At 33.5% G+C, this 23,509-nt stretch overlaps 1 protein-coding gene across 10 annotated transcripts in view; it reads left to right on the forward strand.

Moving 5' to 3' along the window:
* LOC145252591 (ninjurin-1-like) overlaps nucleotides 1-23,509 on the forward strand; it is a 346,393-nt gene that overhangs the window by 27,610 nt on the left and 295,274 nt on the right. For 2 of the 10 annotated variants that reach the window (XM_080115690.1, XM_080119786.1), the window contains exon 1: nucleotides 18,784-18,886. The exons of 7 other annotated variants lie outside the window; for them this stretch is intronic. The gene's annotated coding sequence lies outside the window, so the exon portion shown is untranslated. Of the gene's footprint in view, nucleotides 1-18,783; nucleotides 18,887-23,509 lie in introns of those variants that run through there. One more of the 10 variants, XM_080121032.1, reaches the window with a different exon arrangement.

Genomic DNA, 23,509 nt, shown 5'->3' on the forward strand with positions numbered 1-23,509 from the left:
ACTAAAATAACTTTTTTGTTCTTTTGTTCTTGAATTGTTGAGATGAGGATTGATTATTCATATTAGATGATTTCTTTTTCTATTCTCATCTTGAGTTTTATTTTCACAGCATTTCGGTCGATATAACATCTAAACTTTCTTAAGATATGTCTCATCGAACTCGGAAATGTGCAGAGAAATTTGAACGGAACTTTCATTTAATTTACTCGGGTAGGATGTTCTTGTTTTGTCAGCCATGAGTGAGTAGGAGTACTAAGCAATTCGCAATTTTATTTTGAGTGTCGCTAGTATTTGCGAGTGTACCTTTAACCTATTTTGAGTGTCGCTAGTATTTGCGACTGTACCTTTAACCTCGAGGAGAGTGTAACTTTATAATTGATTTTTACCTCATCCAATTTTGCCACCGGTATTTGTTGGAGCATGTTACCAATGTCAATTAAATTTTAAAAATCTCGTTCGAAATTCTGTGAAGATTCCCGAGTTCGGCAGCTACACCTTATAATGGTCGGAAATAACATCGGCCAAAACGTTGTGAAAATAACACTCAAGATGAGAACACTCGTTTGTAGAATTCAAATGATACGAATATTATTTGTTTTCTCATTGTCAGTTTATATCACGTTTTTTCTTCTATACGTGCACCTGTCTTGTATACAACTGATTTATACAGGTATTAATTTTGTCCACTTATATTTTGCAAATCTATAGTTTTTATTTATTTTTCTCTCCGGCATAGCGGTTGTAGTGTAGAGAAAACAAAAAAGGGGGTATTTTTGGATTGGAACAAAAAAATCTCTTTTGTCAATTATTTGAATTATTCGGTCTAATGTTTTTTTGATCTCAAGTATTATTCTAACAAAGTTTCGGCAGAAGTTATTTAAGTGTATTTTCTCCAACTGAATAGTTTCGGTCGAACACGAACGAGGACATTTGTCCAAATAATATAAATAATCTAAATTATAAATTCGTATAAAAAAAATTGAGAAACACAATGTTTCAATTTAGAATTATATGGGAGGATTTTCACTTCTCTGATTGGAACACAAAAATGAATTATATTATCAAAAGAAATAGTACATTTTATATTATTTATTTGTTATGGAGTAAAAAGTGAAATGGAACAAATTGGGCGCAAATATAACAGATACTACACTTTATTTCAAATTAAAAGGAAATGCATAGGCTGTAGACAAGAAATTATATTTAACTCATATATGAAACTGTGATAAGTGTTATAATTATGAGTCCTTGTTGGTCAGCGAGTAATCACTGTTAAAAGTAGATACTCTCTAAAGCTGACAAATTGACGTCTCGGCATCGTAAGCATATATTAGTCACATGAACAGTAGATTATTTATTTGTGAAAATCAAACATTTATAGTTACAATGTCTCGAAATAAGTTGTTATATTTCTTAGCACAGTCAAAAAATACGAAAGCAAAACTGAGAAGTGGAGTATGAGTGCAAATGATTTAACATAAATTTTAATTATTAGTGTCAACACAGACGTCATTAGATGCGTTGTATAGTACATACAACATAACTCTAATCATATATATATATATTTTTTCACACACACACATATATTCAAATAGATCGGAGCTTACATTAACCAGAACATTGTGAAAATAACGCTTAAAATAAGAACAGAAATCCGGAGAATATACACAATACAAATAGTCTATCCTCATCTTACATTTTAGACATTATGTCATGTTTTAGTGCAAGTGTTTGGATGTATATTTACGTAGGCCATACTTTAGTTCGACTTGATTAGACGTGTGTATCCCTTTTGCAAGAAATGACCATTTTAATATCCAACATTTAACTCATCTGTTTTTTTTTTGCTAATGGATCCAAGTTTATTCTTTCTTTCCATGCCTGTGCCTGGTTTCAGGTTCATAATATTTATTTGGATGACCTTTTGATTAATTCGATTATTATTTGATGTTTTTTATTACATATTATCGCCGGTAGCACGTCTTTGGCAAAATGATTTTTGTTACATACGGCCTAAGTACTAAATATGGTAAGAGGTTCATGATTTCAATTAAATAACATTTTGGTACATTTGCTAATTATTTTATGTCCTTTTCCCATTTTGTCGCTGTATATACGTGTTTATAAAAACGATTTATTGGTATACACAGCTTGCATATTAGACAGCAGAGCACAAAGTGTTCTTTCCATAAAACAAGTCCAGGTTAAAACATGTGACTTTAAAGAAAAGTTGACTAAAATTTCATGAAGTAATTTGTTGACAAAAACTACGAAATGAAAGAAGCAAATCCAAATCTAGCTTGAAAAATAGTTGATTCAAATGTCCTTGTAGAACCATCCCTCCGCCATTTATAACAGGATATTCTAACGGCTTTTGCGGTGGTTTCTATTTGTTTTAATTTCTTATTTTCTTCTTCTTCATCTCCTTTTTCGTCTTGCGGTGTCATCTTAATGATCATGGTGGATGCTAGCACCGACTTACAATCATAAACAAATAAAACAACGTAAACTCATCAGAAAAAATACAACTTAGATACATTATGTATAAATCAGTTGTGCCTCTGAGAGTGTCTGATAAAGGACCATTAAACGTTATCTGCTAATTGCTATCTCTCGAGTCATCTCTGCTTATGGGTTAAAACTAAACCCGATCTGACTAACGCTTCCAATTTTTTTCGCTCCCCCCCTGCGAGTTACCAACCGTCGTTCAGTGTCCTAAAACCCTCCATCAAATGTCGTAAACTAGAAAACTGTTCTAAAACAAACTTTGACGCTTAAATTTATTGATTGAAAACTGGAAATCCTGTATTCGATCTTTTGTCTAATTTTGTGACAGAAAAGCGTGACTCACCCTCTCGGCCATTGTCAGGTGACTACAAATTCCATTTCTGAAATTCTTTGTTGCCTAATTTCTAACAATTATCCTGGCTCATTTACCCTCAACAATTTTTTCCAGTTTTTATCAGTCACTTCCCGGTAGACATCCATAGTATCACATCCTAACCTGAAACAATAATAGACCTAAATCTTCGATCTTAAAAAAAAACTTTTAAGGTAATAACTTCAAAAAAAGTTGACTAAAATATCCTGAATATGAGAAATCCGTCTTACCTAAAAAAAAAAACTGACCAACAGTAAATGTCGAAATAAGTTGGTCAAATAATTTTATTTTTCAAACTATCTGACGAAAAAATCCTACCTGTAAAAAATAACTGACATCATTCTCCCTCGATCAAAGTATGTGACTAAAATATCCTACCTTGAAAAAACACCGTACTTTTTAGAGACCTATAGGTCATAACTTGAGAGAAAGAAATATTCAAAACTTGTTTCCTTGACGAAAATATTTAGCAAAAACGTTTTTTTTTCAAGCTATAGTACAAATATATTTTTCACGGATAATCAATAGTGCTTCAGGGATTCAATTTAATACTTGAAATTCTAATTTTTAGTCAAAGTCTTAATTATTTAAATATTTAAATAGCTGTAATCAGTTCCCATTGGCGGACATGTTTGGCCAACTTTTTACATTTATAATGATAGTGATAGCCTCAATAGTACATGGTGGAAGACGTTTAATTATTATTAAAATTTTAATTTCAATTGCTGGTACTGGTTATAAAATCATAACTATTTATTGATTTAAAACTGAAATCTATAGATGATGATGATAATAATAATAATAATGATAATAATAATAATAATAATAATAATGATAATAATAATAATAATAATAATAATACTGATGATGATAATATCAAAATATGATGTAAATTTATTTTACCTGTGTACAAAAATGAACCATTACATGAATTCGCCACGACAAAATTTCTTTCCTTTAAAAATTGCAAAAAAAAACTTTCTCAACCAATGATTGCCATGATTAATAGTAAGCTACCTGACACCTTTTCATTCAAATTCCTCGGCTGAACATTATCAGGTAACATCAATTGGAACAAATGCATCGAAAATATTGCCAAGTTTGCTCTAAAAAATCTGATATTTTACTACCATGCCAGAAAACTACTCACACCTGAGAGTATTTCCTATGTCTACAAGGCCACTATTCAACCATACATAGAGTATTTTTGCAACATCTAGGCTGGTGCATCTACCAATAGCTTCTTACTCTTAGACAGGATCCACAAAATAGTCTCTAATCTAATACTTTAACCTTTGTCCCATCGTTGTGCTGTTGCCGTGTGCGTATTTTACAAGCATTCTAATGGAATGCACTCTGACGAGCTCGTAATACTTTTGCACCCTTCGACGTAAATACTCCCGACTAACGCGACAAGTAGCAAAATCCTATCCCTACAATGTAGAGATTCCAATTATATATATATATATATATATATATATATATATATATAGCTATATCTTCTACTCTAATAGTTTCTTCCATCAAACTGCTTTGAAATCATCTTCCAAGTTATTGCTTCCTGATTGTGTCTTCTTTGTCATAAGAGTATTACAGTTTATTAAAAAAAAAAGAAAGAAGTCAGAAAATTTTTTAAACAATTAAAAAGATTTTTGTGAAAAAAATCATAAAATCATTGATAATTATATAAAAAGTAAAGTATGTACACTATTTTTAGTTGGATTCTTTGTATAATTTCTTTTGTTAGTCGTTTACCTGGGGGGGTTGTTATTTTGTTGTCTTGTATGATATGATGGGTTTTGTCCAGTACTTTAACAAGCATTTCAAAATGTCCAAAAATGCGAAAGAAAAATTTGAACACTTTGAAAGGCGATGAATTAAGAATAACTAGATTTAATTGTTTACGGTTCTTCTGCAAAAAACAAAACAAAAACAAAACAAAACAAAACAAAAAAAAACACAATTTGACAACAATACTACTTTGACTTTGACTTTCCATGAATGAATTGATATTAAAACAACATTTCTGATGATATAAAAAAAGAAGAATCATAAAAATGATTCCTGATTCACATTTTTGTATCAGCTTGTTTACTTGTTGCATTTTCTTCCCACTCACAAGAACACAAAGACTTTTCACACGAGAGGAAACGTGGACAAGATTTTTCAACAGAAAAAGTAACGTTCTTTTCAATTTTCTTATCAGTTTCTTCAAGCTAGGGATGGGACATCTTACCGCAAGCCAGATATTCACTCGCTATTTCTTATATTCCAACCGAGAAATATTTTTAAGATTCAATCCGCCTCTTTTAAATGCAATTGTTTGAATCTTGCTTGCACTTAGTTAACCGGGTATATTTTCCATGTAGTTTTAAAAATTCTTTTAATAAGTTCAGTTCCTTCTATAATTACTGAAATGATAGATATCTTCCACAGTTCTAAGTTCTTTTCATGTTGTACATATAATAGCTTGGTATTACCTTTTTTCCCCGTCTCAGATCTGTTAAATTTCTTCTAAGATTGCTTCTTGCTAGATCTTGTCCCATATCAGCATGCCAAGTTTAATAGCTGCGTTTTCAAAGTGCGCCGCTGTATGAATTTCATAATCCTAGCGGATGGTATATAACTAATTTCTAATTCTTCTTTCTGGTATATGTTCCCAGAGCTTATTCAATATTCAACATTTTATAGATCATTCAGTGGAGATATTTACACACTCCCTTGTGTCGCACCATATAGTAACAGTCCTTTAGCAGAACCTTACAGCTGGATGTTGGGTAGTTCACACTCTATTTCTATGTAGCAGAAACTGTACTTGTTGTCATTGCTGAGACCACTCATCTTCTTAAAAGCATTTGTCATCAAGACGATCTTGATCAGCCATTTTAATAAACTCCTGGACATAGTACAGATAACTATTTTTCTTTTTATCAAGTCAATAGCAACTTCTTTATCGATATAGTCCTGAATGAATTATCTCAGAAAATAATTTTGAGGCACTGTTCATTGGCGCATCTTTCCAGTTTTAGCAATAGAAGTTTCTGGTATATTTTTAGTGACTTTTTGGGGTTAATTAATTCTGTCATTATTTGTTAAACGGTTTTTACAAAATGTTTATCCAGTTCCGTGATTGTTGGCTCTTATTTCTGTGATGTTGATATAGCATTTTAAGGTTTGGATTTAGTGAATTTATCAGATATTCCCGGTGCAAGCAACAGTGGCACCATGCTGATGATCACTCCATGTGAGACCTATACTCCGTACTCCTCTAGGCAGAAACGGTCTAAGCAGACACAGATTTCTCGCTTATTTTGTCAAATGTCAGTATTTTTATCAAGCTGTGTGCATTGTGTTGTGTTCCTCTTCTATGATGGAGCACTTCGCACATTTGTTTAAATCAAACTTCATTTCAATATCTCTTAACCTGCAAGAGTCGACTCCAGTCACCGTCTGAGTTGGCATACAGCTTAATCTTATCGATAGAGAGCAGGTTTTTAGGTCTTGTTGGTGGCCATAGCACAAATTATAGGCACTTGGGTTTTTTCTTGAGTAGTTTTTTAAATGGATTTATCGCCCGGCAGTAAAAGAGATTGGCTATCTTCTTGGAAAAGTCCTCTTCTGATCTTGATGCGATTGTTACAGTTCTGTCACATTTTCATATGTACAACCATGTCTTCTTGGTTACTGGAGAAATCTTACAAAAATCAAGGCACCGTAACAGCTAGGCATGGAACATAGTTATGTACGTTTTGGTAATCAATCGAAGTCATGTTTAAGTTTCTTTGCCTCTTCAGTTCTCAAGAATGGTTTATTAATCGACAACCGGTCTTTGAAGCCCAACACATCCTTTTACAACTTGCCTGTTCTTCTTTCAGATATGCTCCAGAGAAGTGTTGATAGATGATTTCTGTCATAGGTACAAGTGAAGGAATTGCAGATTATAGTTAAACAGAAGATGAGTCTGTTACTTACTAAGGCGTTGTGTTTCACGCGTTTGCAGTATAAGGGCTGCATCACCGTTTAACAGCCATGTTACAGAAAGTGCCTATACATTTTTAAATGTTTGCTGTGAATTAAAATATTTTATTTACTTGATCCAGACCTAAATTTATATTTTAATATAATGAGGAGATGCAAATTTGTTTTTTGTTTGTGTGTCTATTAGTAAAGTGGACAATTTTAGTATATAAGAACTTATATGAAGCATTATTATTATTAGTAGTAGTAGTTGTATTATTGTTGTTGTTGTTGTTGTTGTTGTGGAGGAGGAGGAGGAGGAGGAGGAGGAATAACGCAGCCAGCATTTCATCCCAAACAAAATTAAATTTGTTTCAATGCGATTATGTGTGAACATTCTAAACAACTTAGGTTGATTAAAAATATTCTGATGAGGCAAGAAATGCGTTTCCCATTTAACGTAAAATTATCTCCAATCCGATGCCATTCTAACGTTTTAGGAAAATAAGCAAAAATATATTTCTATCTAAGATAACTATGTTGTGCTTTTAAGGGTTGGGAGATACTTTTAAGCATAACGTATGGATACCAATCGGACTTAGGGTCGGGGGTAATAGACATTCAATGAACTAGAAAAACTAGAATTGACTGGAAATTGGGATCATTTTACGTAAAATGTATGTACGAAACTACTTCACCCAAACTTAATTCTAGAATAATTTTGTTGGAATCTATTTGGTGGGTTTTTGTACAAGGTGACCGAAGTATCAGGCACACGGGTGTGTTCGTGAACAATCTGTGTAAGGTCATAGGCAATGACGAATCATGAGAGAACCTCCCCTCATCATCTCTCTTGTTCGAGGGAGTCAACCATTCCACAATGTGGACATTGAAGTCACCACAAATGTGGATGTTAGCCGAAGGATGAGCAGACAGGATGTGGCAATTCTCTCTGATATGTTCTTAGATAGTAACTCCGCTGTTGTGGGGGAGATAGAGGGCAAATATAAATATAAATTAAGTGCTGTAAGCAAGTGCAGCCCGGAAGCACATTTAAGGTAAATTAGGGACTTCACTGGAGATATCCCTACCACATGGGAAACCATCTTTAATGTAGGCACATATTCCATGCCCATGACGATCTTGGGGGTCAGATTTAGATGTTAAGTAAGAGTATCCTTTAATTATGAATTCATCTAGAGAAGTGGTTAGCCCTATTCCAGTTTCGCATAGAAAGAATATGTCCGGTTTCGTCTCCTATAATTGTGTTTCAACCTCTGGAAGGTTGGAACGTGGACCCCTGATGTTGGAGAACGAGACCTGGTAGTAGGGGTCTACGTTGGAGGATAGAGTTCTAGGTTTATCCGTGATATTTTCTGGAGATATTTTATGTTCAGGATTTGGGATTTGTGGAATAGGTCGACAGACTTGGTTAGAGCAGAACAGAGAGGGAATGTAGGAGAGAAAAGATAGGATTTTTTGTATCACATGATAAGGTAAAGCTGTAACAATTACCGACTAGTATGACATCGAGAGGCCTCACTAGAAACTGCATGGTCCAGAATCCATTCACCAGATGACAATACAGCAGCCTAAGTACTTTGCACCTGCTGATAGGGCAGCCTCATTAGTGGTTAATCCAAGGTTCGCGTCCCTGACTTTCAGGCGGATAACGTCAGCCCAGATGAAACGTTTATCTCCAGCACCCTTACCAGAGACATGACCACAAGAATAGACATAAAAAAACCAGAAAATTTCCGACATGTCAGGCTACTGTTCACGAAATACTGTCGTCCTCGAGAGCAGCTTTTTCTTCACCCTTTGTCAGAAAAATCACTCATACGAAATGAGGACTGAGGGACAATAAGGAGAAGCGAGAGTACCGAGAGCGGCCGATAACGCACCCACGATGCGTTGTCTACTCTCTATTTAAAAAAACAGGAGGAGGTTTAGGGACTTATTAATATTTACTTAGTATAAGTGCGAGGCTCTAATTCGAAATTAAAGATGTTTGAAGATAGATTCCTCTCCCATGTTTACGAATGAAATGAAAATAAAATAAATTACTGTAATTTCTGTTTAAGGTATTAAACTTTTTCTTATCCAGGAGGCACCTCCAAAGAATAGTTGTTTTGTATTTCTGCAAAATTTATTCTGGGTTTACAGATAGTTGCCTAAATATAGAATCACAGTTTGAGGGAACTATTTTATAAAGAGAATTATTTAATTAATGTGTCACTGATTATTTATCTCCACATAAATGTTAGAAGGAGATACAAAATCGGTTTTATGGGGGAAACCTGACGTCTCCAAAAGTGACAAACTGGATCTGAACTAATTTTTTTTAAAAAAGCCTCCGCCTAGAAGAATTTCCTTTGCAGTGCTCGAGGACGGAAATGATAAAGTAAAGTATCAGAACAGGTACTACACTTTGAATGATTGCTTTGCTAAAATACGACAATATATAGTTTCATAAATTAGACACAACGATATCGTTTTTGTTGCAATTTATTGCACAAAAAAGGAAACCTTCGCTAAAAGCAGAAATGAGTATTTTATCGTTTTCCTTATTTAAAAATGATTAGTTAGCTTAGTTTTCGACGGCATATTTGCCTTTTAAAGATAAAAAATTGCTATTAAATAATTATTAATTAATATTTTTTAATTTAGCAATTAATATTTTCCATAATATGATCGACAATTTACAATTGCCAATATTTAACCTATTTAAGTAAAGATTTGTAATTAATGTCCTGAAGTTTATACAAAAATATTTGGCTAAAAAATATCGTGTGGTTCAAACACGTTGGTGTGGATTTTTCCCCGGCAGCAGATTCATCAAAAGGATTCTTATAAGAAAAGTGTATTCGTAAACTTGTATCTAAATCAATTTCCTTTCCGTGTGATATAATTTTATTAATTTATAGCATTAATAAAACCTTATCGTAGAAAGAAAATTGATTTAGCTCCAATGAATAATATCGCTATATTATTTTTATCTCGTTGAGATAAAAAAATATAATAAGCGTCACGGTATTTTATGTACTTTGTTTCAGCGCCCTATTATACTAAAACAAATTCTAGTAAAAAATCGATACTTGATTTTTTAACATAACTTTGGTATATTAACATTGTAACTTACAATGTTAATATACATGTACCCTGCGTTTTTCACATTAAGAAAGTAATACTATGGAACAGAAAAAAAGATATTTAATGAACTCTTTCGATAAGTGGTCTATACTTGTGCGGGTTTACATTTTTGTGTTGTGGCTATTTCTTTTTAGACGCGTTAGTTATTGGAATAGGAATTGCTAATTGTATCAGAATCGGGAATTTTAAGAAAGAATCTTGAATTTTACCAGATTTAGGAAAAATTAATATCTTCCCATCCCTAATGGATATCACACGCACACACACACACACATACATACATACATACATACATACATACACACACACACACATATATATATATATATTTATATATTGAATATATATTGAGTTCGTTGGTAGTACAAAATTTATAAATGACAGTAAAGAGTTCCTCTTAACCCGAAATATCTTTCTCCATCTTCCTCAGGCGCAACGGATGGCATTTTGATTAAAAAAAAAGAAAATAAAAGAAGGGGACGAAGTTAAAAAAATAAATAAATGAAAATGAGGACATATATATATATATATATATATATATATATATATATATAACTTTATAAGTTTTATTTTTATCTATCTGTTTGTCTATCTATATATCTATCTATATATGTATATATATATATATATATATATATATATATATATATATATATATATTTCCATGGCAGGTCAAATTAATTTTCTGAAATATGTGTTATGATTGTGATTTTTGTAAGAAATTATAAAAACATTTATTCATTAATCCCTATATATAATAAAAAAAGTCGCAGTTTTCCCCTCTGGACCAAAATACCGTAGTTTTACAACACTCGATGCAACAAACAAATTAATATGTCTACACGTATAATTAAATAATGTGCATGTTATTTCTTCTGCCCTTCACATCAACAATATCTTGGTTAAGTTTGACACTGTTGTCCAAACTTCCAACTTCCAAGCTTCTGTATACGTAACGCATCTTCTCTCAACTGCAACCGCACTTCTGCTGATCGAACTTACCTCTTCAAAATCCAACTTCAAAATGAACATGCTCTTTGAAAAATTAACCCTATTTTACTTCCAACCATGAGGATCTCATCTGCATGTCAGGTAGTAACATTGCAGGCATATAAAGAGATAAGGCAGCCATTTTGTTCTTTCTTCTTGTATTTATTTCGTTCCACGATCAACCCGTTGAATTATACACACGTGCTTGTTAGGTAAGTCATGCGTTTCTCTACAACACTATTAGCCACTATCTTATGTAACTTATGTAAACGACATTATATACATCTTTAGGCGTATTAATAAAATCTTATGTTAGTTCCACGGAGTGCCCAGATCACAATCACACCATCTTTAGAGGAGTAGTTCCTATTTTTCTCTCTATCCGTTCTGTTTTTCCACCGCTACAACTAGACACCGGCACCATTTCTACATATTCTTACTCTGTTGGGTTATAACCGCTCTTAACTGATTATTAGGCGCATACTATAACTTTCACATATTTCTATTTATAGATAATAATTTCTCCTTTGCTGAAATCCCCACACACCCAAGACAATACACAGTTACATGAACCTGCTTCTCCTTATACCCACTCCCGTCTTCGTTACATCTACATATTTCTATTTATTTATGTATTTACAATTCAATGGTCGTGTTGGGAAGGACTGAGAGGCATATGATCACGAGACTGGCAAAATTAACAGCGGTGGGTTAAGATTGTTGGAATTATTGTCTGAGCAACCCTTGACACTTCCAATACTTTCCTTCATCAGAAAGATAAGCACAAAACTACTTGGACGCATCCCAGATCCCAGCAAGGTCAGCTAATTGATTTTATTATCACTCGCACATGCGATCTTACAGATATCTCCAACGTTTGACTTGATGCGTAGGGCTGAGTGTGAGTCGAATCATATGTTGGTTCGGAGAAAATCCAAGCTGCGTATACGCAAGGAGGTGCGCATAACAGGAGTTCGGGTTTCTAAACGCATTGATGTTGATAAGCTAAAGAATGCGAAGTTACAGACTCGTTTGAATGAGAGATTTTATGGAATCGTTTGTGATGGAATCTGGAGAAATTACGAAGAACAAGTATATTCGGCGTGTTCAAATGTGTTAGGTTTAAAAAAGATACAATACAGATTGGTTTGATGAAAATTATCAGAAAATCAGTAACCTACTTCAAGAGAAACATTGTTTTTTATTAAAATGTCCTTCATCAAGGAATGTCAGGGAATATATCTGTTATAAAGGACTACAAGAGACACAAAACTATTCTGCAACGAGAACTAAGGTAGATGAAAAACACATGGTAGTCTTACATCGGAAATACAGTCTGCCTCTGACAAAAAAGACTCCAAAACAATTTTGGGACTTCTCCATCCGGTATTTAACTTCTGTTCGTCCTCGATATTTCCTTAAAGTCAAAAGCTAACATGTTACGCATCAAGGGTCCTTCGAAAATATTGGAGCGCTGACAGGAACGCTTCCGTGGCCTCTTCTATAATCCATCGGTTGTTGATAAGGTTGTGATTGAAAGTTTGCTCTAATTAGAGATAAAGTACTCAATGGATAACATTCCAACAATGGAGGAAGTGGATGAAGCTGTGACACAAATCAAAACTGGAAAAGCATCAGTACACATACCGGTGGAGCTGGTAATAAGATTTACTTTACACCTCATTGTGCAGAACTGGGGTGAAACTATTCCACAAGACTGGACTAATGGAATTCTGATGCCTCTATACAAAGATAAAGGAGAACAATCGGTCTGTGACAATGTGTGGAATTACTCTTCTTGAGTCTGTTGGTAAAGTTCTTGCACAAGTTTTACTAAATCGATTTCAGAAGGAAATCTGCCCATTGGTGGTGCCTGAAAGTCAGTTAGGCTTTGTCGATATGATATTTTCTGCTCGCCAACTACAAGAAAAATTGATTGAGCAACGAGTGTCCTTGTATCAGGTCTTTGTTGACCTAGCAAACGCGTTCGACAGAGTCTATAGTGATGCATTATGGAGGGTGCTTCGTGATCTTGGTTGCCCGCCGACATTCATACATATGTTTATGGAATTGCATCGAGATATGAAAGTTAGAGTTGCATTCTGTGGTCAGCTTTCAGATGAAATATCTATTGACTATTGTGTAAAGCAGGGGATATTTCTGCCTCGACTCTTTTTTCTATTTATGTTTTGTTGAGGTAAGCATTTTCAAGTTGTGACGTAGGTGTCCTATTACACTTCAGAACATGTGGAAAAGTTTTAACCTTAGAAGATTCAATGTAAAATCAAACGCGTTCGAAGATCTGATCAGGGAACTTCTTTATGCAGATGATTCAGATTGTCTCGCTCGCACTGAGTATGACATGCAGGTGATTATGCACGACTTTTCAGGAGCTTGTGATGCATTCGGGCTAAAAACCAACTGGAAGAAAACTAAGTTATCTAATCAACCCCTTAAAACATTCTCCTTGGTGTGTCTTTCTGTCATCGTACCAGTAAATCAGCTGCAGGCCTTCAAAGTCATCTGAGTTCACATAAGGATACTTAATGCAGAACATGAATCTTGAGGTGGCAATCCTTTGTGAAGATGCTGCAATCAACATATGTATTTAAAGTAAGAATGTATGTGTGTGTGAGGGGAAATCTCAACCTACATGATAAACGAATTTTTTATCCATAAGCATGAAATTTGGTATATAAGGTTGTCAGACATGTGGAAAAATCTTAATCGGTTTTCATCAGGAGAAAAGAGGCTGCTAAAAGGTACAAATTGTTTTTCATGTATTACGACTGCGCATGTACAAATCATTCACATGACAGCTCTCTTTATGTTAAGAATAAGCAAGTTTAATAACACTTTTTAAATATCGTGGCAATCTGGCCTAAAAGTTATCACACTCGACTCATTGCTTTTAATTTTTGGTTTAAATCTCAGTTCGAGTATTTTTCTTTTACTTACAAGAAGTGAATTGTTTAGAAAGAAATCATAATACTCGCATGCGCATCTCTCAGTTTCTTTCTGTCTTTTTCTACTACATTGGGTGCAATACAGAAATCAGTAGAGGATTGGCTCTAATGATAAATATGACATTTGTATAAATTAAATATCATATTTAAGCGTAATTTACGACTGGGCTACGCCTGGCGGTCTGCTAGTATATATATATATATATATATATATATATATATATATATATATTATTTCTAAATCGTACAAACAATGATTCATTTATCATAGAAGATTGACCGCTTGTGTCCCAGAAATTAGCATCAAGATATATCGAGTCAATGTTTTTGATATGCTAAATTTAGGTTAACTTCCTTTAAAAAAAATAAAATAAAACAAAATAACTTATTCTCTGCCAAGAAAACTGTTTTCTACTAAGAATAGTCCTGTTCGAAAAACAGGGATGAAGTTTCCGGGATTTTAAGTGCACTCAACAGTTCTTTTACAATAGGAAAAGTTATTAAGTCATCGACAATGTCGCTTGTTTGATACTATTTAGTTTTTCATCTTAATATTTTACTTAATGTTTTATCGGTGAGAGTGCTTAGGATTAGTTCGGTTTAAAAAAAAATAGTCGCCTATGTTTTTCCATTCTTACTGAACAGTGTGAGAATGAGACAACCGAATGGTGCAAAGCGGGCATTGAAACACACGCTCCACCCCGGAAATACTGTAGCAAATCTCACTCACCATACGTTTCAGTACAAATTATGCAGCTGCCATTGCACAAGATTGCATGCATTTAATCGGTTTGTACATCAAAAGTCAACTAAAAACCTGCAAATAGTTATAGATGTTAGAAATGAATGTCGCAGAAGATTGGAACTCGTGATTTCTGGAGAATTTATAATAGAGTAGTAAAGGACAGTCAGCCATTCTTCCACTAGGCAACAACCAGAAAATCACATGCACGACGACCGAAAAGACGCAACTGCAATTCGCCTCCAACTTTACCTTTGAGTCAACAGATAACTCCCTCCTAAATATCTCTATGCGGACTGAAGCCGCACTATATAATGTAAAAATCACCCCCTACTCATGTCCTCGATATCATAAAAAACTTAGACAACTTCAAGGCGTGTGGCTCGATCTCATCCCTGCTATACTAATTAAGAAATTCTCAGCTGAGCTAGCTCCCGTACTTTCTAAACTCTACAACAAAGGCCTTGTGCAACCTTGCTTCTCTAATAGCAGGAAGATGGCTTCTGTAGTACCAGTCTAAGTGAATTCTAATCAAAGGATCTTAATTATCTCCCTGTCACTCCTCCTCCTTTTCGCTAAAATCTTTAAGACAATAATCAATTAAGCACTAGTCCACCACCTCACAAAAATTAATCATTTTGACAAACAGTAGTGATATAGACAATGTCGTTCTGTGCAGATATTTTAAAAGTTATCGCTGAACACATATACCATGCACTGAATAAGGCGAGCGAAGCCATAGATGTAGTCCTTGATATATCCAATGCCTTTGACAAAGTCTGGCACGAAGGGTTGCTAATGAAAATTAAATCGTACAATATTAATGGACGTATACTAAGCATAATCAGATCCTTCTTAGACAATAGGACCATCCAGGTTGTCATTGATGGATGTTCATCCAAACGACATAGTATGTGTGCAGGAGTGTCTCAGGGATCGATCATTGGACTACTATAATTTCTGATATTCATTAACGACCTTCCTGATAATATTGTGGCCGAGATGGGTATATTTGCTGATAATACACCGCTCTATAATATGCAGGGAAGAAAGACGGATGTAAAAAAAATCTAAGACGTTAGAAAATATCTCTAGATTGCATTTATAAACTTATTTTACTCACCCCCATTTTAGGGGGAGGGGAGTGATCTTGTGTATGCTTTTGTCTTATGTACCAGTTTTTTATATCCGAATATAAATCTTTTCCTTGGCGGGATTGAAACTTACTAATTCTTGGAATTCCACTAATTTCCTTCCCGTTTCGAGAATTCTATCTATATAAAAGCCAAGTATGTCCAAGTATGGAATACTGCTGCCATATCTGGGCAGGGGCTGCTGAAAACGTGGATTCCATGAACAAAGCTTCTTTCTTAGAACTGCACGCCTGTGGAACTCTGTTCCGTCTGCCTGCTTCCCACCGGACTACAACTTGGATGTGTTCAAGTCCAACGTTAACAAATTCCTAATGAACCGCCCCCTTAAGTAAACACTTCATCAAATCTCCACACTAACGTACTGTACTTGCGATAACCCTTATCCCTGAGTGGCTTCCGGACCTTGATAAGTGGTGATCATTGTGTAAAAAAAAAAAATCCTACCTGGATCTTTCCTTTTTCACACCAATTCAAATGATTATACAAGTATTCTAGAGATGTTGTTATACTCCACAAGTACTCTCTGGATTTACGAGGTTTGTACTAAGACTTGATGCTCCATAAGTTTTTTAACTTGTTCGATTTGAAAACAGTTGCCATATTCTTCGCTTTTCGGAATCCTAAACTTAAGACTCTACTGGAAATTGTATAATTTTATTTTAATTTTATTTTGTTATATATTATAGTATTTTATTTTATTTTATTTTATTTATGAACTTATTTTGAACTCTTTTAACCGTTTTGTATTCCCACTTTTCTTCACTTTCAGTTTTATTTTTATCTATCTGTTTGTCTATCTATCTATCTATCTATCTATCTATATATATATGTATGTATATATACATGTATATATATATGTATATATATATATATATATATGTATATTATTACTGATTCTATCTCATCTACTTCTTTCACTACTTTATATTCTATCTTCCCTATTTTTTCTTTCTTTTATTATTGGCTCTTTTTTAAAGATCCCCATTATTTCATAATGACCTATAATTTGTTTATACTATTACCTACATATATACTACCCTTCTGATTTTCTTTTATATATTGTACTTACATTTAACATTGCTTAATTATTATTAATTGTGCCTACTTTAAATTAGTATGCATTCATTCTCATTTCATATCCAATTTTTTTCTATACTTGCATGTTGTATCATTCTGGCCATTGTCATTTTCTTAACAACTATTTTGCTACCCACTATTTGTAGATAGATAGATAGATAGATAGAAGATAGATGATAGATCGAGACAGACATACAAAGAAAGAGAGAGAGAGAGATAGAGAAAACGGACTGTAGCAAAATCTGACACGTGACAAAAAACTAAAAGAAATAGACGATGAAAGAAAAGTCTATATGCTGAAACCCGAAAGTTGTTACATTCTACTTCATTTTTCAGTTTAATGCCGGTGGCGCAGACGATCATCTTAAGGCGAGTATGAAAAGAAACACACACTTTGACCAGAATGTTCTTTTCTATAGTGATGAATTCCTCCGCTATGGGAGTCATAAGAGAATTGACTGTGCTCTGTGTATACGTATTGATATTGGCTTGGATCATTTCCTAAAAGAACCTGTGAACGAGGTTAAAATTCAGCGAGGAGAGCGACCATGATTCCAGCAACTAGTGATAAAGAAGATGTTAATCAGTCACACCTGAGTTGTTTTGACTTTGTGTTTAGGAAGAAGGAGGAGCGTCTTGTCAATCCAAATCTTAATCACTCTCGTCAGCTTCTTCTGGTACAGGGTGGAACGATAAAATTGTTTCCTTAGAAAAGACGACATAGTTCCATTTCCGTTTGATGAAAACCGATTTTTTTGGTGTTGCAGACTATCTACTAGTTGGCTAGTTGTGTTCGAATCCCAAGAGTGATGGGAGCTTTCTATCATGTCTAAAAGTGACACAATATTCAACAAGCGAGATTGAAGATGCACCGCTGTACAACTCGTGCTTTCTACCGATCCAAGTTATGCAACAGCACTATTGCCAGCATCCTGAAAATGCACCGCTGTATTGCCACGAATAGCAGAAACGTGTCCAAGGTGACGGGAACAAAGTTCCAGATGCAGTTATAGTCAATGATGTGATTTCAAGTAAAGGCCGCATCATGCCACCTCACGTCTTCGAAATCCGTCTGAAAGTCAACACTAAAGTGTACTTGAATGTGTTGAAGAGTGTAGTAATCCCCTGGTGCCATCAAGTGGCCGCTGACAAACCCTGCGTGTGGCAGCAGGACTCGGTGCTAGGCCACAAGTCCAAAAAACCCCGGGTTGGACTTTTTTCCCCTTCTCTCATTGCGCCGCTCCCTGGCCTGAACATGCTGGATAACTTCGTTTGGTCATACGAACATCACCAACATGACCTCCCACAACACCAAAGCCAGTCTGATCGAGTATTCTTCGAGCTCCCGCCAGCGCTTATGGAAAAGGCATTCTCCCAGTTCCGGACCCTTATCGAGGTCGTGATTGAGACAAAAGGTTGCTATATTGAGAATAGATGTCTGCTCTTCTACATAATCAACTCACCTGAATCTATTTTTTCAATAAAAGCTTTTCTCACCCTTAATTTTGTTTAATTATTGTCAACTGTCGGAGTTTGCTGCAACGATTATCTCTCAAATTAAGTAAACGCACTACTCGGTTTGTTAATAGATTCTCTGATATTAACATCGACTTTAATAGTTGGCTGTATATTTATGCATTTCGTAACCACCTAAAACAACATGCTCCACACCTATACACATTTAATACGAACGTGTGCACAAAAATAAAGCTGCCAGAGTTGAACTCGATTTGCAAACATTTGTTGTGTTAATGTTATTTATAAATAAATCAAATTACCTATTACGCACATATGTTTTAGACAATTTTATTTGCAAAAATAAACACATAAATAGATGCAATTTGTATTTTGTTGAGTCAGCAAGTTTTTGAAAGTAAAAAAAAAACTGCAGATATAACACAATATTCATATTGGAGCGAAGCTAAGAACACTTTTTCAAACGTGGGCACACATAGGATAAGAATAGGTAAGTTAATTTCCATCTTCTATAACAATACCTCACGGAGTCAATGTATTTATGTGCGTGTATAAATGTATATAATACGTGTAGCTCGTTCCAAAATTAAAGCCTTTAACTTTTTTATAATACAAATTTGAACAGCTTAAAACAAGCTTAAAACAAGCTTAAAACAAGCGACCTACTGTGCTTCAAATTTTATTTTTTATATAGTCACCACTATTCTCTATTCACTTTTCTAGGAATTCAATGACGCATCTCTACTTTTCACGCAATGCATTGAGAGTGATTGCTTTCGTAAAATCTTACACCGCCAATATTTGCACACAGAGATGAATTTTCCAGGTCATGAATACATGAATTTCGTCATCATAAAATTCCACTTTTAAAAAGACAATTATATATATATATATATATATATATATATATATATATATATATATATATATATATGGTAAAACTGGTAATTAGTAAAAAAAACTGAAGAGAGTGCTCAATACTATTGCAGAGAAAATATGTTTCGGACGTTGGACCATGTTTACGATCCAACATCCTTATTTCTGTAAGGTCTGACGAGGCTGTTGGATCGTAAACATGGTCCAACATCTGAAACATATGTAACCAAACAGATAAAACGGTAATAAGGAATAACACATATATATTTTTTATAACGTTTTTTATTGTTGCGAGTCATGTTTCATTTGATTTTTATTATTAATTTCATTATTAATGATTTCATTATTTTTTATAGTTTATTATAGTTTATTAGAAAAATGGGGAAATATAAAGTATGGTGATTGCTGTTTTAATGAGAAACAAATGATAATAAGCCAAACTTAATCTATAAAATAAAAACCCTGCCTGCTTCCTCTAAAGAATTTATTTAGTGTCTGTTGTTATACCTTCTCTTACACCTCATATGAAATGCTACATTCAACCCCCTCTTCCCTTTTCAACATATAGCGTTCAACCTAAAGAGAATTTAAATTAGACGAGAAAAAGTCAATACTTTAATGAATATTTCATAAACTAAATCATTGGTATGAACGATTTAGTCTAATATTAGTATAAATTAATTGTACATTACTATAAATTTAATTATATTTATAAATTTGATTATAAATTATTATAAATTGGTGCTTTTCAGTTTTAAATATAGATTTTCCCTTCTATTTATTTGTTTTCAATATAAACAAGTAAATTAAAATACATATTATTCGCCTGAAAAGATCTTAGGTTTTACAACTTATATCAAAACATTGTTTCGGCAGTGTAACGTCTGTACATTTCTGTATGAATAAGAATGTGTGTGTGTGTATATATATATATAGTAATTTATAAAATATATATGGCGATTAAGCTACACTGAATATTCGGCGTTTCATCCACTTTAGGATTCGTCAGGCTTATGCGCATAAGCCTGACGAATCCTAATCGCCATATACATTTTATAAATTACTATATATATATATATATATATATATATATATATATATATATATATATATATATATAAGATATTGATTTAGTAAAAATTAAGGATATAGTGGTCCTGTATGTACTATATTCTCTCACTAGATGTTATTTTTGTTAGCAATACTTTTTAAATTAATTCAATTATTTATAGGAAAGTGCACTTTTACCTAAATGCGAGTTGGGAATAATTTTCCATTTGACTAAATTTTTACCTGTAAATGGGGAGCGGCATGTGTATTGCTAAAATATAATTAACCACTGACACGTGTTTCATCGTCTACGACTCATTAGAGTGGATTAATCTAGCGAGATTCGCACAGTGGTAGAGGTATAACGTGTCTTACCATGAGGTCCCAATTTCAAATCTCGCTAGATTGAGCCACTCTGATGAGTCGTAAACACCTGTCAATGGATAAGTTTATTTTAAAACCAATACATATTCCGCTGCCCATTTTGGGTACCAAATTAGTCAAAGGGAAAATTAAATTATTTCCAACTCGCATTCAGGTAAAAAATACACTTTCGTATAAATCATTGAATTGATTCAAAAAGTATCGCAAAAAAACCCAAATCATATCTAGTGAGATCATATAGTATATAATTATATTTTAACAACATATAATCTCACTAAAGATATATAAGTAGAAACTATCATCCCTTTAGCCCTATATACGATAAAAGAACATTTAAATTATGAAGGGAATGAAAAGAATTAGAGTAGATATAACTTCAAACCTTAAAATAGTAGTGTAACCCTGAATCATTACAAACGAACATATGAACCTTATAAAAAAAAGGATATGAAACTTATTCCTGTCCATCCACTATCATACCTCCCAAAATCGAGCATCACACACATACCTCCCAAAATCGAGCATCACACACATACCTCCCAAAATCGAGCATCACACATATACCTCCCAAAATCGAGCATCACACACATACCTCCCAAAATCGAGCATCACACCCATACCTCCCAAAATCGAGCATCACACATATACATCCCAAAATCGAGCATCACACACATACCTCCCAAAATCGAGCATCACACACATACCTCCCAAAATCGAGCATCACACATATACCTCCCAAAATCGAGCATCACACACATACCTCCCAAAATCGAGCATCACACACATACCTCCCAAAATCGAGCATCACACACATACCTCCCAAAATCGAGCATCACACACATACCTCCCAAAATCGAGCATCACACACATACCTCCCAAAATCGAGCATCACACACATACCTCCCAAAATCGAGCATCACACACATACCTCCCAAAATCGAGCATCACACACATACCCAAATCTATCAGCAGAACAATTAGTTTTAACTTCCCAACAGAAGAAATTTTTAACAAACATAAGAACTTTTATGATAAGACACTTATAAATAGCGGTTATAAACAGGCTCAATTAGAATATATTAAATATACATTAAATACAATAGTCATCAAAAAGAACGTGGAAATCATTTTGTTTACACCTCCTTCTAATTAAATGGTTAAAACTAATCTGGTTAAACAAAATTCCCTCCTCGCTTACACCCACGCGTATTTTAAGATGTATTTTGTCTTTTGTTTTTATTGGTATACAAATTTTAAGATGTTTAACGATATAATTTTAATCTTATAGTTTTCTGGTTTAAAATGTTTTTATTGCGAGTCATGTTTTAATTTAATTTAATTATTTATTTTATTATTAATGATTTCATAATTTTTATAGTTTATTACTAATGATATTATTATTAGTCGCATTACTTCTTGTCCTATTTTCTTTCTTCCTGCTTCTTTCCCCTCTTTTTCCCTATTTTCTTCTCTATTTTGATATACACTTTTATTCTTCCCCCTTGTTTCTTTTTCACATACATTAAATGTTGTTATCCTTTTTATTCTGAATAACACGTGATGTGAATTCCTGATTAATTTTGTGCTAGAAACTCCTGAAAAGTTTTCATTATAGACTTTACCTTTGTATAAGAAATATCGCCTGAAAAGGGTCTCTAGTTCTTGTAACTGGCTAACAGATTCATTTTTTATTTACTTTTTTGTGTTGTAAAATTACGAACTTTTGCAATAACCTGCTTTTATCAAGGAGACGTCAGTCCGATTAAATTATTTTTTCTTCTCCTTCTTCTTAATAATGATGCAATAAAAAGTCGAAGCCTCCCGAAGAGAAGTTATGTCTTGTCTCGGTAACTGTTTATATCCGTGTGTTGTCGCTTGGTTTAAGCGCGAAATTTAAGCAATGTAAAAAAAATGTAAATAAAAAAAATCATTTTATCATTTCACAACATTTTCAGGTTTTCAAATTTTCTTATTTAAATTTATCAAAAAATGTTTTCTAAAATGTGTGACTTTACATTCCTTATATATATATATATATACATATATATATATATATATATATATATATATATAAGTATATATATATATGTATATAGTGTAAAATTTTGCTGAAAATTCAAAGACTCACGTTTTCTTTTTTATAACCTTCGTTTATTTCCTGGATTGTTTTTTCATTACCGCTGCTTCATTCGTGAGAAGGCAATTTCATGATTTATGTGTCCATAAAATATCCTGGCCCCAGTATATATATATACGACGTATCTTATGCTAAATAGTATATATATATATATATATATATATATATATACCATAAAGCGGAAGACCAGTACCCGCATTAAGCTGGACTGCAGTTTAATTTGTTGCTGGCTATCTTGCTCTTGCTTGTTGCTGGATCTTAACATTTTGAACCGAGAGAGAGACTTAGCTGTAGTACAAAGCTAAGACTCTGTAACATCATATTTGTATAGATACTCCCTCAGACATTTGGGCTCATGGATTTTAAATGTCTGAGGGGGTGGCACTCGTCTGACAAGACGTTGGAATCATATATATATATATATATATATATATATATATATATATATATATATATATATATACGAAGCTAGAAATACATGTTTAAATGATATGAATTGTAGTCTAATTTAACTGGGAAAACATGTATTTGTTCATGTGCTTTAAGGATGAGGCTGTTTGAACAGCACTTCTGTGGAGTCAGTGTTTAATATACTGTTGTTTTATTTTTAAATTTTTTAATTCCCGAAACAGTGCTATTTAATGGTAAACAACTTATGTCCTCTTT

The sequence above is a fragment of the Euprymna scolopes genome, chromosome 1 (genome assembly GCF_053919585.1).
Source record: "Euprymna scolopes isolate OS-2025 chromosome 1, ASM5391958v1, whole genome shotgun sequence".
NCBI lineage: Eukaryota > Metazoa > Mollusca > Cephalopoda > Sepiida > Sepiolidae > Euprymna > Euprymna scolopes.